The sequence below is a fragment of the Bufo gargarizans genome, chromosome 4 (assembly GCF_014858855.1).
Source record: "Bufo gargarizans isolate SCDJY-AF-19 chromosome 4, ASM1485885v1, whole genome shotgun sequence".
NCBI lineage: Eukaryota > Metazoa > Chordata > Amphibia > Anura > Bufonidae > Bufo > Bufo gargarizans.
Genome location: NC_058083.1, coordinates 72,065,197 through 72,077,782, shown reverse-complemented (window position 1 = coordinate 72,077,782; position 12,586 = coordinate 72,065,197).

The window sequence follows — 12,586 nt, the reverse complement described above, 5'->3', positions numbered from 1 at the left end:
GATTGACATTTTATCTGATTAAATGTGTGCTTTATGTTAGAGTGCTCGCCCAATATACTTCTTATTCCCCAATTTAAGCTGCTTTCACACTAGCGTTCGGGTTTCCGTTCGTGAGCTCCGTTTGAAGGAGCTCACGAGCGGACCCGAACGCAGCCGTCCAGCCCTGATGCAGTCTGAATGGAGGCGGATCCGCTCAGACTGCATCAGTCTGGCGGCGTTCAGCCTCCGCTCCGCTCGCCTCCGCACGGACAGGCGGACAGCTGAACGCTGCTTGCAGCGTTCGGGTGTCCGCCTGGCCGTGCGGAGGCGTGCGGATCCGTCCAGACTTACAATGTAAGTCAATGGGGACGGATCCGTTTGAAGATGCCACAATGTGGCTCAATCTTCAAGCGGATCCGTCCCCCATTGACTTTACATTGAAAGTCTGGACGGATCCGTCCCAGGCTATTTTCACACTTGGCTTTTTTTAGCTAATATAATGCAGACGGATCCGTTCTGAACGGAGCCTCCATCTGCATTATTATGGGCGGATCCGTTCAGAACGGATCCGCCCGAACGCTAGTGTGAAAGTAGCCTTACTCTTGAGAGGTAGGGTATCCTCTTTTTTGGGTTGGTAGCACCATACCATATGTAATTAGGAGTGAGCCACCACCACAGTTGTTTTCCAACTAAGGGTTGTGTCTGACGAACCCACTGACTGTTGGCTGGGAGTGTCTGATGTCATTTGGGATGAAGTGGATGACCGAGTTAACCAATCAAGAACCGCTGGGTTGCTGGTCAAGACACGACAGGTAGATGACACCGGGAGCTCAGGCCTCTCGCTGTGACTACTGCTGCCATGACCCCTTACTCTGCTGCAGCCTCTGCTTGCACCAGAAACATTCATGCCTCTGCCACACCTCTATGCATGGTATGGCACTTCTCTGCCTGACATACTTGTAGCTAAACTAAACAAATGAAAAAGAAATTAAATCACCCCTAAAAGCAACGAAAATATATATATATATATATATATATATATATATATATTTTGTACTAAAATAGGCCACTTATTTATTTCTGCGCAAATAACAGCAAACATGAACTGAATATATATAAATACAATACCTGCGTATATATTTCTCGTATTGGACTAAAATAGGCCACTAAACGATTTCAGAGTAGATAACAGAAAAAGTGAACTGCGTATATTTTTCTCTTTTTCTCTAGAAATATGGCAATACATGCTTTTAGCGCAGATAACACCAAATGTGAACTGCGTCTATTTTTCTCTTATTGGAGTAAAATATGACAAGAAACGCTTTTAGATGCAAATAACACCAAATATGAACTGTGTCTATTTTTCTCTTTTTCATGATAAAGATGGCAATAACGGCTTTTAGCGCAAATAACACCAAATGTGAACTGCGTCTATTTTTCTGTTTTTCTCTAGAAATATGGCAATAAACGCTTTTAGCGCAAATAACACCAAATGTGAACTGTGTCTATTTTTCTCGAATTGGAGTGAAATTGTCACGAGGGTGTCAAGAGCCACGCCTGACTCCGTTGTACCCGGGGTCAGGAGGTCGCAGCGGTTGGCTGCACGCTCTATGTCAGATAGGGATGTTTCCTTATTGTAGCTTTCTGGGTTTGCTTTACAAACCCTTTTGGCTCACTCAGGGATCCGTAGCTCCTTCTCTCAGCTGTTCCTTGTCCAGCACTCCCAATCCTCCTTATATTCCCCTCTCACACTTCTCTGGTTGCCAGATATAGAGCTTCCTGCCTGGACATCTATTCTGACCCACTGGAGCTGTGTTGCTGCGTTCTCTGAGTGTTGCCTTAGAACGCTACCCTCCGGATCCCTGTTGGACCTTTGTGGACAATTGTTGCCGTCCACCTGGGTGTTTGTGTTTGTCTGTCCTCTCCCTGGTGTTTCCCTCTTAGTGCAGTGGTGAGGACTAGCGATCCCACCGGCCCGTTCATTATCTAGGGCTCATTTCAGGGAAAGCCAGGGTTTAGGCACGTGATCGCCGCACGGGTGAGGAACCCGTCTAGGGACGTCAGGGCAGGCAGGTGCCAGCTGCAAGGTGAGTTAGGGGTCACCACCTTTCCCTCTCCCTTGGGCAGGGCTTTCCCTGTTTTCCTCCCTGTGCGTGTTGCCGGTCATTACATTATATCTGGCCCTTATTTTTGTGTAGGAAAAAAAAAAAAAAAAATTTTTTTTTTTTTTTACCTACTTAGAATCCAGTATGGATCCAATTGCTGCTCTGTCCGAACAATTTCATGGCCTGTCTTTGGAGGTGGCAGGATTGAAGGCGTCGGTCCTCCAGCAACAGCAGCAATTACAACAGACCGCAAGCCCAGCGGTTGCTACTGGTAACCAGGTTGTTGCGGAACCCAAGGTCCCTCTCCCTGACAGATTTTCAGGGGGAAGGGACAAGTTTTTGACGTTCCGTGAGGCCTGTAAACTATACTTTAAACTGCGTCCTTACTCCTCTGGTAATGAAGAACAGCGGGTGGGTGTTGTTATTTCCCTGCTGCAGGGGGACCCGCAGTCCTGGGCGTTCTCTTTACCTACTGATTCCCAGTCTCTTCGGTCAGTGGATGAGTTTTTCGGGGCCTTGGGTCTCATATATGACGACCCTGACCGAGTCGCACTGGCTGAATCAAAATTACGGAGACACCTACAAGGAGAGCGGCCGGTAGAGGAGTATTGCTCTGACTTCCGTAGGTGGGCTACGGATACCCAATGGAACGACCCGGCTCTCAGGAGTCAGTTCTGCTCTGGGTTATCCGAAAGGGTTAAGGATGCGCTTGCATTGTATGAGACCCCCTTTTCCCTTGATGCAGTTATGTCCCTTTCTATCCGTATAGATAGACGCCTTAGAGACAGGTTGAAAAAACCGGTGCCATTGGTAACCCCTCCCAAGCAGCAGTTAGTCTGTACGGACATAGACGAGCCTATGCAGCTAGGAGGAACTAATCGTCAGGTCCGTCCTCCTGAGGTTCGCCGTAGGCGTGGGGGTTGTTTTTTTTGTGGGGAGAGGGGTCATTTCATTAACGTCTGTCCTTCTTTCCTCAGAAACAAAAAAAACTTCGGAAAACTACTAACCCCAGGCTGTGTGGAGGATGTCAGCCGGGGGGTATACGTTTCCTCCATACGTACATCGCAATTTGTGTTGCCAGCGGTTATTGTTTTTGGTGATAAGACAGAGACTGTTTCTTTCTTTCTAGACAGTGGAGCAGGGGTAAATTTGATAGATGCCCATTTTGCCCGCACTATGGGTTTGTCTCTCTGTACGTTACAGAGACCTATTCCCATATTTGCTATAGATTCTGCTCCTCTGTCTCAGAGAAACCTCACCCACATCGTTCATAATTTACACCTTCGGGTAGGGGACCACCATAACGAGATGCTCTCATGTTATGTTCTGGAGGGGCTTCCCACTCCGGTGGTGCTGGGCCTTCCCTGGTTGGTAGCGCACAATCCAGTGGTGGATTGGCAGGCCAGGGAGATATTGGAGTGGAGTGAGCCGTGCAGAGAAAATTGCTTAAATAGCAATTGCTTAGTCTCCTCCATAACTACCCTACCTACATTTGTTTCGGACTTTGAGGACGTTTTTTCTGAAAAGGGTTGTCAGAAGCTACCACCTCATCGTCCTTATGATTGCCCGGTTAACCTTATTCCCGGCGCAAAATTACCCAAGACCAGGTTATATAATCTTTCAGGTCCAGAGAGACAAGCCATGAAGGATTATATCTCCGAGAGTTTGGCTAAGGGACACATCAGACCCTCTTCTTCACCCGTGGCTGCAGGGTTTTTCTTTGTTAAAAAGAAAGATGGGGGCCTGCGTCCTTGCCTAGATTTTCGTGAATTAAATCGGATAACCATCCGAGACCCATACCCTCTTCCTCTCATTCCTGACCTGTTTAACCAGATTGCGGGTGCTAGGTGGTTCTCCAAACTCGATCTTAGGGGGGCCTACAATCTGATTCGTATTAAAGAGGGGGATGAGTGGAAAACAGCTTTTAACACCCCTGAGGGGCATTATGAAAATCTAGTTATGCCTTTCGGCCTGACCAATGCTCCTGCCGTCTTTCAACATTTCGTTAATGACATTTTTAGTCATCTAATCGGCAGGTTTGTGGTAATATACCTAGATGATATCTTAATTTATTTGTCATATCTGAAAACACATGAGGAGAATGTCAGACAAGTACTACAGGTCCTACGGACGAATGAATTATATGCTAAAATTGAAAAATGTGTTTTTGCCGTTCAGGAGATACAATTCCTAGGTTATTATTTATCTGCGTCAGGTTTCCGTATGGATCCTAGGAAGGTCCAGGCAATTTTGGATTGAGATCTTCCTGAGAACCTCAAAGCACTACAACGGTTCTTGGGCTTCGCAAATTTCTATAGGAAATTCATTAAAAATTATTCGGTGATCGTAAAACCCCTTACTGACATGACTAGGAAGGGGACTGATTTTTCTAAATGGTCTGACGCCGCTAAAGTTGCTTTTTCCTCTCTAAAAGAGAGGTTTACCTCAGCACCTGTACTAGTCCAACCTGATGTCTCTCAGCCTTTTATTGTTGAAGTCGATGCATCAGAGGTGGGAGTGGGGGCTGTGCTGTCTCAGGGTCCGTCTCCTGGCAAATGGCGTCCTTGTGCTTTCTTTTCTAAAAAACTATCTGCAGCAGAACAGAACTACGATATTGGTAATAGGGAACTGTTAGCTATTAAACTTGCGTTTGAGGAGTGGCGTCACTTTTTAGAGGGGGCAGTCCACCCCGTCACTGTGTTTACGGACCACAAAAATCTGCTGTACCTCGAATCAGCTAAGCGTCTCACCCCTAGACAGGCTAGGTGGTCGCTATTTTTTACCAGGTTTAACTTTGTGATTACCTATCGTCCTGGGGTAAAGAATACCAAGGCTGATGCACTATCTCGTTGTTTCCCTGGAGGGGGTAATGTGAGTGATCCGGTACCCATTCTACAAAGAGGAGTAGTTGTCTCTGCGGTACACTCTGCTTTGGAGGGGAAGGTGTTAGAGGCCCAGGGGGACGCCCCGGTCTCTTGCCCCTCAGAGAAATTGTTTGTACCGTTGAACCTACGTCTCGAATTATTAAAGGAACATCATAATTCGGCACTTGCTGGGCACCCGGGTAGTAAAGCAACCTTAGAGCTATTGTCTCGTTGTTTTTGGTGGCCAAGGTTGCGTCAGGATGTATTGGATTTTGTGTCTTCTTGTTCTACCTGTGCGCGCGCAAAAGTTTCACATACACGTCCTGCAGGGTCTCTATTACCACTCGTCATTCCCAATAGACCATGGACACATCTGTCTATGGATTTTATCACTGACTTACCTTTGTCTGCGGGTAAAACAGTGATTTTGGTAGTAGTGGACAGGTTTAGCAAAATGGCACACTTTATTGCGTTACCCGCACTACCTAATGCTAAAACTCTTGCTCAGGTATTCGTCAGTGAGATCGTGAAGCTTCACGGGGTCCCCTCCGATGTTGTTTCGGATCGGGGAACCCAGTTTATTTCTAAATTTTGGAAAGCTTTTTGTTCCCGTTTGGGGGTTCACTTGTCCTTTTCCTCAGCTTTCCATCCTCAGTCGAATGGACAGACTGAGCGTACCAACCAAAACCTGGAGACATATCTAAGATGTTTTGTGTCTGAAAACCAAGAGTTGTGGTCATCATATTTACCGTTAGCTGAGTTTGCCATAAATAATCGCCGTCAGGAATCCACTGGCAAGTCACCTTTTCTTGGTGCATATGGTTTTCATCCCCAATTCTGTACTTTCAAAGAGGGGGGGTCTTCTGGGGTTCCCGAAGAGGAACGGTTTTCGTCATCTCTTTCATCAGTATGGCAGAAGGTGCAAGCTAACTTGAAAAATATGGGAGGTAAATACAAATGCATGGCTGATAAGAGACGGTCGCCAGGTCCGGACCTAGGAGTGAATGACTATGTGTGGTTGTCTACTAGGAATATCAAGTTGAAGGTTCCCTCTTGGAAACTGGGTCCTAGGTTTATTTGGTCCTTACAAGATTGTAGCCATCATCAACCCCGTGGCTTTTCGCCTGGAGTTACCTCAGACTTTTAAAATCCATAATGTCTTTCATAAGTCGTTACTCAAAAAATATGTTCCACCTCTAGAACCGTCACCGCTGCCACCCCCTCCTGTTGTCGTGGATGGTAGTTTGGAATTTCAGATATCCAAAATTGTTAATTCTCGTCGGGTCCGCCGCTCTCTCCAATATCTGGTGCACTGGAGAGGTTACGGTCCCGAGGAAAGAATGTGGGCTCCTGCGTCTGAGGTAAACGCCGACAGGCTAGTCCGGATTTTTCATGCCTCTCATCCTGAGAGACCTGGTCCTGAGTGTCCGGAGGCCCCTCGTAGAGAGGGGGGTACTGTCACGAGGGTGTCAAGAGCCACGCCTGACTCCGTTGTACCCGGGGTCAGGAGGTCGCAGCGGTTGGCTGCACGCTCTATGTCAGATAGGGAAGTTTCCTTATTGTAGCTTTCTGGGTTTGCTTTACAAACCCTTTTGGCTCAGCTCAGGGATCCGTAGCTCCTTCTCTCAGCTGTTCCTTGTCCAGCACTCCCAATCCTCCTTATATTCCCCTCTCATACTTCTCTGGTTGCCAGATATAGAGCTTCCTGCCTGGACATCTATTCTGACCCACTGGAGCTGTGTTGCTGCGTTCTCTGAGTGTTGCCTTAGAACGCTACCCTCCGGATCCCTGTTGGACCTTTGTGGACAATTGTTGCCGTCCACCTGGGTGTTTGTGTTTGTCTGTCCTCTCCCTGGTGTTTCCCTCTTAGTGCAGTGGTGAGGACTAGCGATCCCACCGGCCCGTTCATTATCTAGGGCTCATTTCAGGGAAAGCCAGGGTTTAGGCACGTGATCGCCGCACGGGTGAGGAACCCGTCTAGGGACGTCAGGGCAGGCAGGTGCCAGCTGCAAGGTGAGTTAGGGGTCACCACCTTTCTCTCTCCCTTGGGCAGGGCTTTCTCTGTTTTCCTCCCTGTGCGTGTTGCCGGTCATTACAGAAATATGACAAGAAATATTTTTAGCGCAAATAACACCAAATGTGAACTGTGTCTTTTTTTCTCTTTTTCATTATAAAGATGGCAATAAACGCTTTTAGCGCAACTAACACCAAATGTGAACTGCGTTTATTTTTCTCGTATTGTAGTGAAATATGACAAGAAATGCTTAAAGCGCAAATTTCACCAAATGTGTACTGCGTCTATTTTGCTGTTTTTTTTGTAGTGAAATATTACAGGAACCACTTTTAGCGCAAATAACAGCAAATATGAACCTAGTCTATTTTTCTCTTTTTCTCTAGAAATATGGCAATAAACGCTTTTAGCGCAAATAACACCAAATGTGAACTGCGTCTATTTTTCTCGCATTGGAGTGAAATATGACAAGAAACACTTTTAGCGCAAATAACACCAAATGTATACTGCGTCTATTTTTCTCCTATTGGAGTGAAATATGACAAGAAACGCTTTTAGCGCAAATAGCAGCAAATATAAACTTAGTCTATTTTTCTCTTTTTCTCTAGAATTATGGCAATAAACACTTTTACCGCAAATAACACCAAATGTGAACTGCGTTTATTTTTCTCGTGTTGGAGTGAAATACTACAAGAAACGCTTTTAGCGCAAATAACACTAAATGTGAACTGCGTCTATTTTTCTTGTTTTGGAGTGAAATGTGACAAGAAACGCTTTTAGCGCAAATAAAACCAAATGTGAACTGCGTTTATTTTTCTCGCGTTGGAGTGAAATACTACAAGAAACTCTTTTAGCGCAAATAACACCAAATGTGAACTGCATCTATTTTTCTTGTTTTGGAGTGAAATGTGACAAGAAACGCTTTTAGCGCAAATAACACCAAATGTGAACTGTGTCTATTTTCTCGTATTGTAGTGAAATTTGACAAGAAACGCAAAATTTGACAAGAAACGCGTAGTCTATTTTTCTCTAGAAATATGGCAATAAACTCTTTTAGCGCAAATAACACCAAATTTTTACAGCGTTTATTTTTCTCGTATTGTAGTGAAATATGACAAGAAACGCTTTTAGCGCAAATAACACCAAATATGAACTAAGTCTATTTTTCTCTTTTTCTCTAGAAATATGCCAATAAACGCTTTTAGGGCAAATAACACCAAATGTGAACTGCGTCTATTTTTCTCGTATTGTAGTGAAATATGACAAGAAATACTTCTAATGCAAATCACAGCAAATATGAACTTAGTCTATTTTTCTAGAAATATGGCAATAAACTCTTTTAGCGCAAATAACAACAAAAGTGACCTGCGTAAATATTTTTCGCATTGTATTGAAATAGGCCATAAATGATATCAGCGCAGTTAGCAGCAAAAGTGACCTGCGTATATATTTCTCTTTTTTCACAGATATAAGCCACTAAAGGCTTTTCAACATAGCACTTGCGCCCCAATAACTAATTACTGGAATAACAGAGAGGTATCATGAGACTTTCTGGATCCCAATGTAATATTTCCCTGCACTTGTAAATCAATTGTTTTCACAATGAGGATTTTCCTATTACTCTCCCTACTAGCATCTGCACACGTCTCTCCCTGCCTATAAAAAATTATTCCTCTCACTATCCTTTCCCTGCAATAGTAAATGCATGCATACACGCCTGTCGCTGAACAATGTACGATAGACTCTAAGATGGCCGCTGTATTTATAGGGCTGTGACATCACCGGACTGGCTGGCTGCTGATTGGCTGCATGCATGGGATTATGTGTCATCCCGCCTTCCCAGAGTTCCTTGCCCCATGTCCTCATACGTGTAGCCGCCATTTTAGGAAAAATTGTAGCCAGCTAGCCGCTATGTTAGGAAAAATTGTGATTTGTTACCATTCGTTCAGAATCAAATTTTTCCTGAAATTTGGAACGAATTCGACTTCGTCAACTTTGATTCGCTCATCTCTAATTATGATGTGCTATGGCACCATGCACTTGTTATGGCACTTTTAGCACTTTACTTATGTTTAAATATCTATATTGATTCATGATTCATTGCACATGCACTTTGTATATGTATATCTGATCTGTTCACATGTATAAATGTTTGAGAAAGGCTCTAGTGTTGAGCAGAAACGTTGCGTATCCACATGGGTGAATAAAAGCATTTTCTTCAATTTTTACTGATTTTGATGTGCTGCCTTTTTGCTACTTTAGATAGATAGATGGATAGACCACAGATGGATGGATGGATAGATAGATAGATAGATTTAACCATAATCATATTTATAGCCAAAAAAAATTGATGAATAGATAAATACATAGATACATATATATATATATATATATAAATAGAGAGAGATAGAGACTGATAGATATTAGATAGATAGATAATAGATGCATAGATAGATTGATAGATAGATAGATTTAACCACAATCATATTTATAGCCCAAAAACAAAAAAATCTGTTAGCTATAAATGTTCCTGGTCTCTTGCTTGCACTCAGCATCAGGCACGATTCAAGCAGGCGATGTTATTATATAAATAGTTTGCAGGTGTGTGACGATTTCTATTCACATCAGGAATTCCTGCAGACTGTCTACTATGATTTTTACAGGGTTTCTTGTCTTTTGTGTGCTTGAACATTGTCTGCTCACCACATTTTAGGCCTTTGTGCACGTGCTTGTATGACCTTCCCTTTGTCATTCACTATAATTAAATGACGTGTTCGTACATCAGATCTATGTAGATTTTTCGATAAAAAAAAAAAAAGGAAAATACAGTTAAATTTAGCCTGAGCACCTCTGGCTATCGATCTCAGTGCAGAACGATGCAAATGTGCTTAGAAAATTAACACAGCCAGAAAGGATACATCCCACAGGGTGAATCAATACCCTGAAAGGATAATGGGAACCCTGTTCAGGCAGCTGTGTCCTGCCCTCTGTACATTAGCACCTGTCAGCAGAAGCAATCAGCGATGGTCAATGACTAGAGCATCTTACAGCTCAATTCACACAACAATCATTAGCTGAAAAAAGAAAATCCAGCAGCCCCACATGCTGCCAAATAGTATCCTTTCTCCTCAAATACTGGGAGCCCCATGCATTTGTGCCTAATACACGTTTTAACACATGCTAACAGGCTCATTCCCCTTCTCTGCAACCATTTCTTTTTGGCTTTCAAATGAGCATGTGTTACACATATTAGAATGAGTTTACATGCTTGTTTTTTTTATTTATATTATTATTATTATTATTATTATATTTATTTATTTTTATTATATTTTGTATTACTATTCTCATTAATATTTTCAGGACGTCCTCCATGACAGCACCACATGGAGGATGTCTCCTGCCCACTATTGGGACAGAAAACAGAGATTAAAATATCCCCCCACCCCACACACACCAGTGTTTTTCCTGTCCCAATAATGGACGGGGTAGAGATGAGGTCTCTACATTTTTTGGACCAGGACGGAGGCCAGGGTTGGGGGGCATGTTCCTCTCCCTCCTCCTCTTAATGCCTGGCTAAAAACCTCCTAAACTGGGGGTCCCTTAGCTTCCCCAGGCCTTCCGGTACCTGACGGCCAAGTGGCTGGGTTTTCAAGGTCGGAATATTGAAGGCCACAGGCTGGGGGTTCGGTAGCCGCAACCCCGGTGGGGCTCTGGACTCCAGGATTCCTTTTCTTCTTCACGCCAAAAACGCTAGGGCCGCAGGAGTCAGGAGCGCAGCGCGTCTGACGTCACTTCTGGCCAAGTAAGGGCACCCGGAACTAAGATGGAGCGCCCATAGCTGGCGGCTGGAATGAAAGTGCGCTCTACACAAGGCTCTGGAAACAAGATGTGGCGCCCTTTAGCGGTTTCACGGCGTGGGACGCTTGAGGCCTGGCTTACCGGCCTCGTGTCCCATCTGGTTGACTCTCTTAGGAGTCCCGGAAAGGAGGAGGAGGGGCATCACGGCAACAGGAGGGGTAAGTGCCAAGGGTATTTAAACCAGACGGGAGTTAGCAACAGGGTGCTTACATTATGGATTCCTCCAGCTCTATTCAAAGAGAGCTATCCCCAGAGTCTCTTGTCCAGGGTCATGTGAGTAGAAAACCAGACTCGGTTTAAAAAATAAAATTAAAAAATAATTCCAAAAAATTGCTTGTCATGTTTCTAGCGGGACAGAAATACTACTTATAAGGTGGAACCTAAAAGGAAGCCTAAAAGATGTGCTACCTGCAACAAAAGGCTTCAGGATACATATGCAAAAAAATTATGCCCAGATTGTATCAATAAAATAATGAAAGGACAGCCTTCTCTCTCAACGGACCTTAGATCAATTATAAGGGAGGAAGTAAAAGCATCTGTGACATCCCTTGAACCCCCTCCAATTATTGGTCATACACTAAGAGCCAAGAGCCCTAGAAAGGTCTTAGATTCCGACTCAGAAGATATGGACGAACAATATACTCAGTCGGACAAAGGAGATGAAGAAGAAATAGATTCTTTACCCTTCACACCCTATGATGAGCAGCGGAAATACTGCTTCTCGTCAGATGATATGGACTCTCTTCTCACTGCCATTCGGGAAACTATGGACATAGAAGGCGAACATAAAAAAAGATCAGTTCAGGAGGAAATGTTTACAGGCTTAATAGCAAATAAGAGAAACATTTTCCCTATAAATTCTAGTCTAAGGCTACATGCACACGACCGTTGTGTGTTTTGCGGTCCGCAAATCGCGGATCTGCAAAACATGGATGGCGTCCGTGTGCGTTCCGCAATTTGTTGAAAGGCACAGACAGCCTTTAATATAACTGCCTATTCTTGTCCGCAAAGCGGGGACAAGAATAGGACAGGTTATATATTTTTTGCGGACCACGGAAAGGAGCAACGGATGCGGACAGCACACAGAGTGCTATCTGCATCTTTTGCGGCCCCATTGAAGTGAATGGGTCCGCATCCGAGCCATCAAAACTGCGGCTCGGATGCGGACCAAAACAACGGCCGTGTGCATGAGTCATAAAACGATGATTTTAGAAAAATGGGAAGAGGGGGAAAAAATACTTTTTATCCCCAGGGAATTTAAAAATCATCTAGCCTTTGATAAACAGGAGACAAAATTGTGTGAAGAAATCCCGAAAATAGATATTCCTGTGGCTAGGGTAGCTAGAAAAAAGGCTATTACTTTTGAAGATTAATCACAGCTAAAAGAACCAATGGATTGAAAGGCGGACGATCTCTTAAGAAAAACGTGGGAGACACCGGCGGCCTCAGTCTCTACTAGGTCCATGCTTTTGTGGTTGTCCCAGTTGAAAAAAAAAAAAAAAAATGGGGAATCCCAGGTAGGATATAATGGAATCTATTCCTCTCCTAAAAATAGCGACTGCATTCGTAGTGGATTCATCGGCAGAGTCAGTCAGGTTTTCAGCAAAAAACAAAGCCCTTCAAACAATGACGCCAGGCCGTTGGGGGGGGAAGACCAAAATTCTTTCTCCCAACATGGCGCCAGATAATTCAAAACCCATGGGCGCTTCAAATCATACAAGAAGATGTTTAAGCAAACAGAATAAACCGGACTACATTGCCCAATGGGA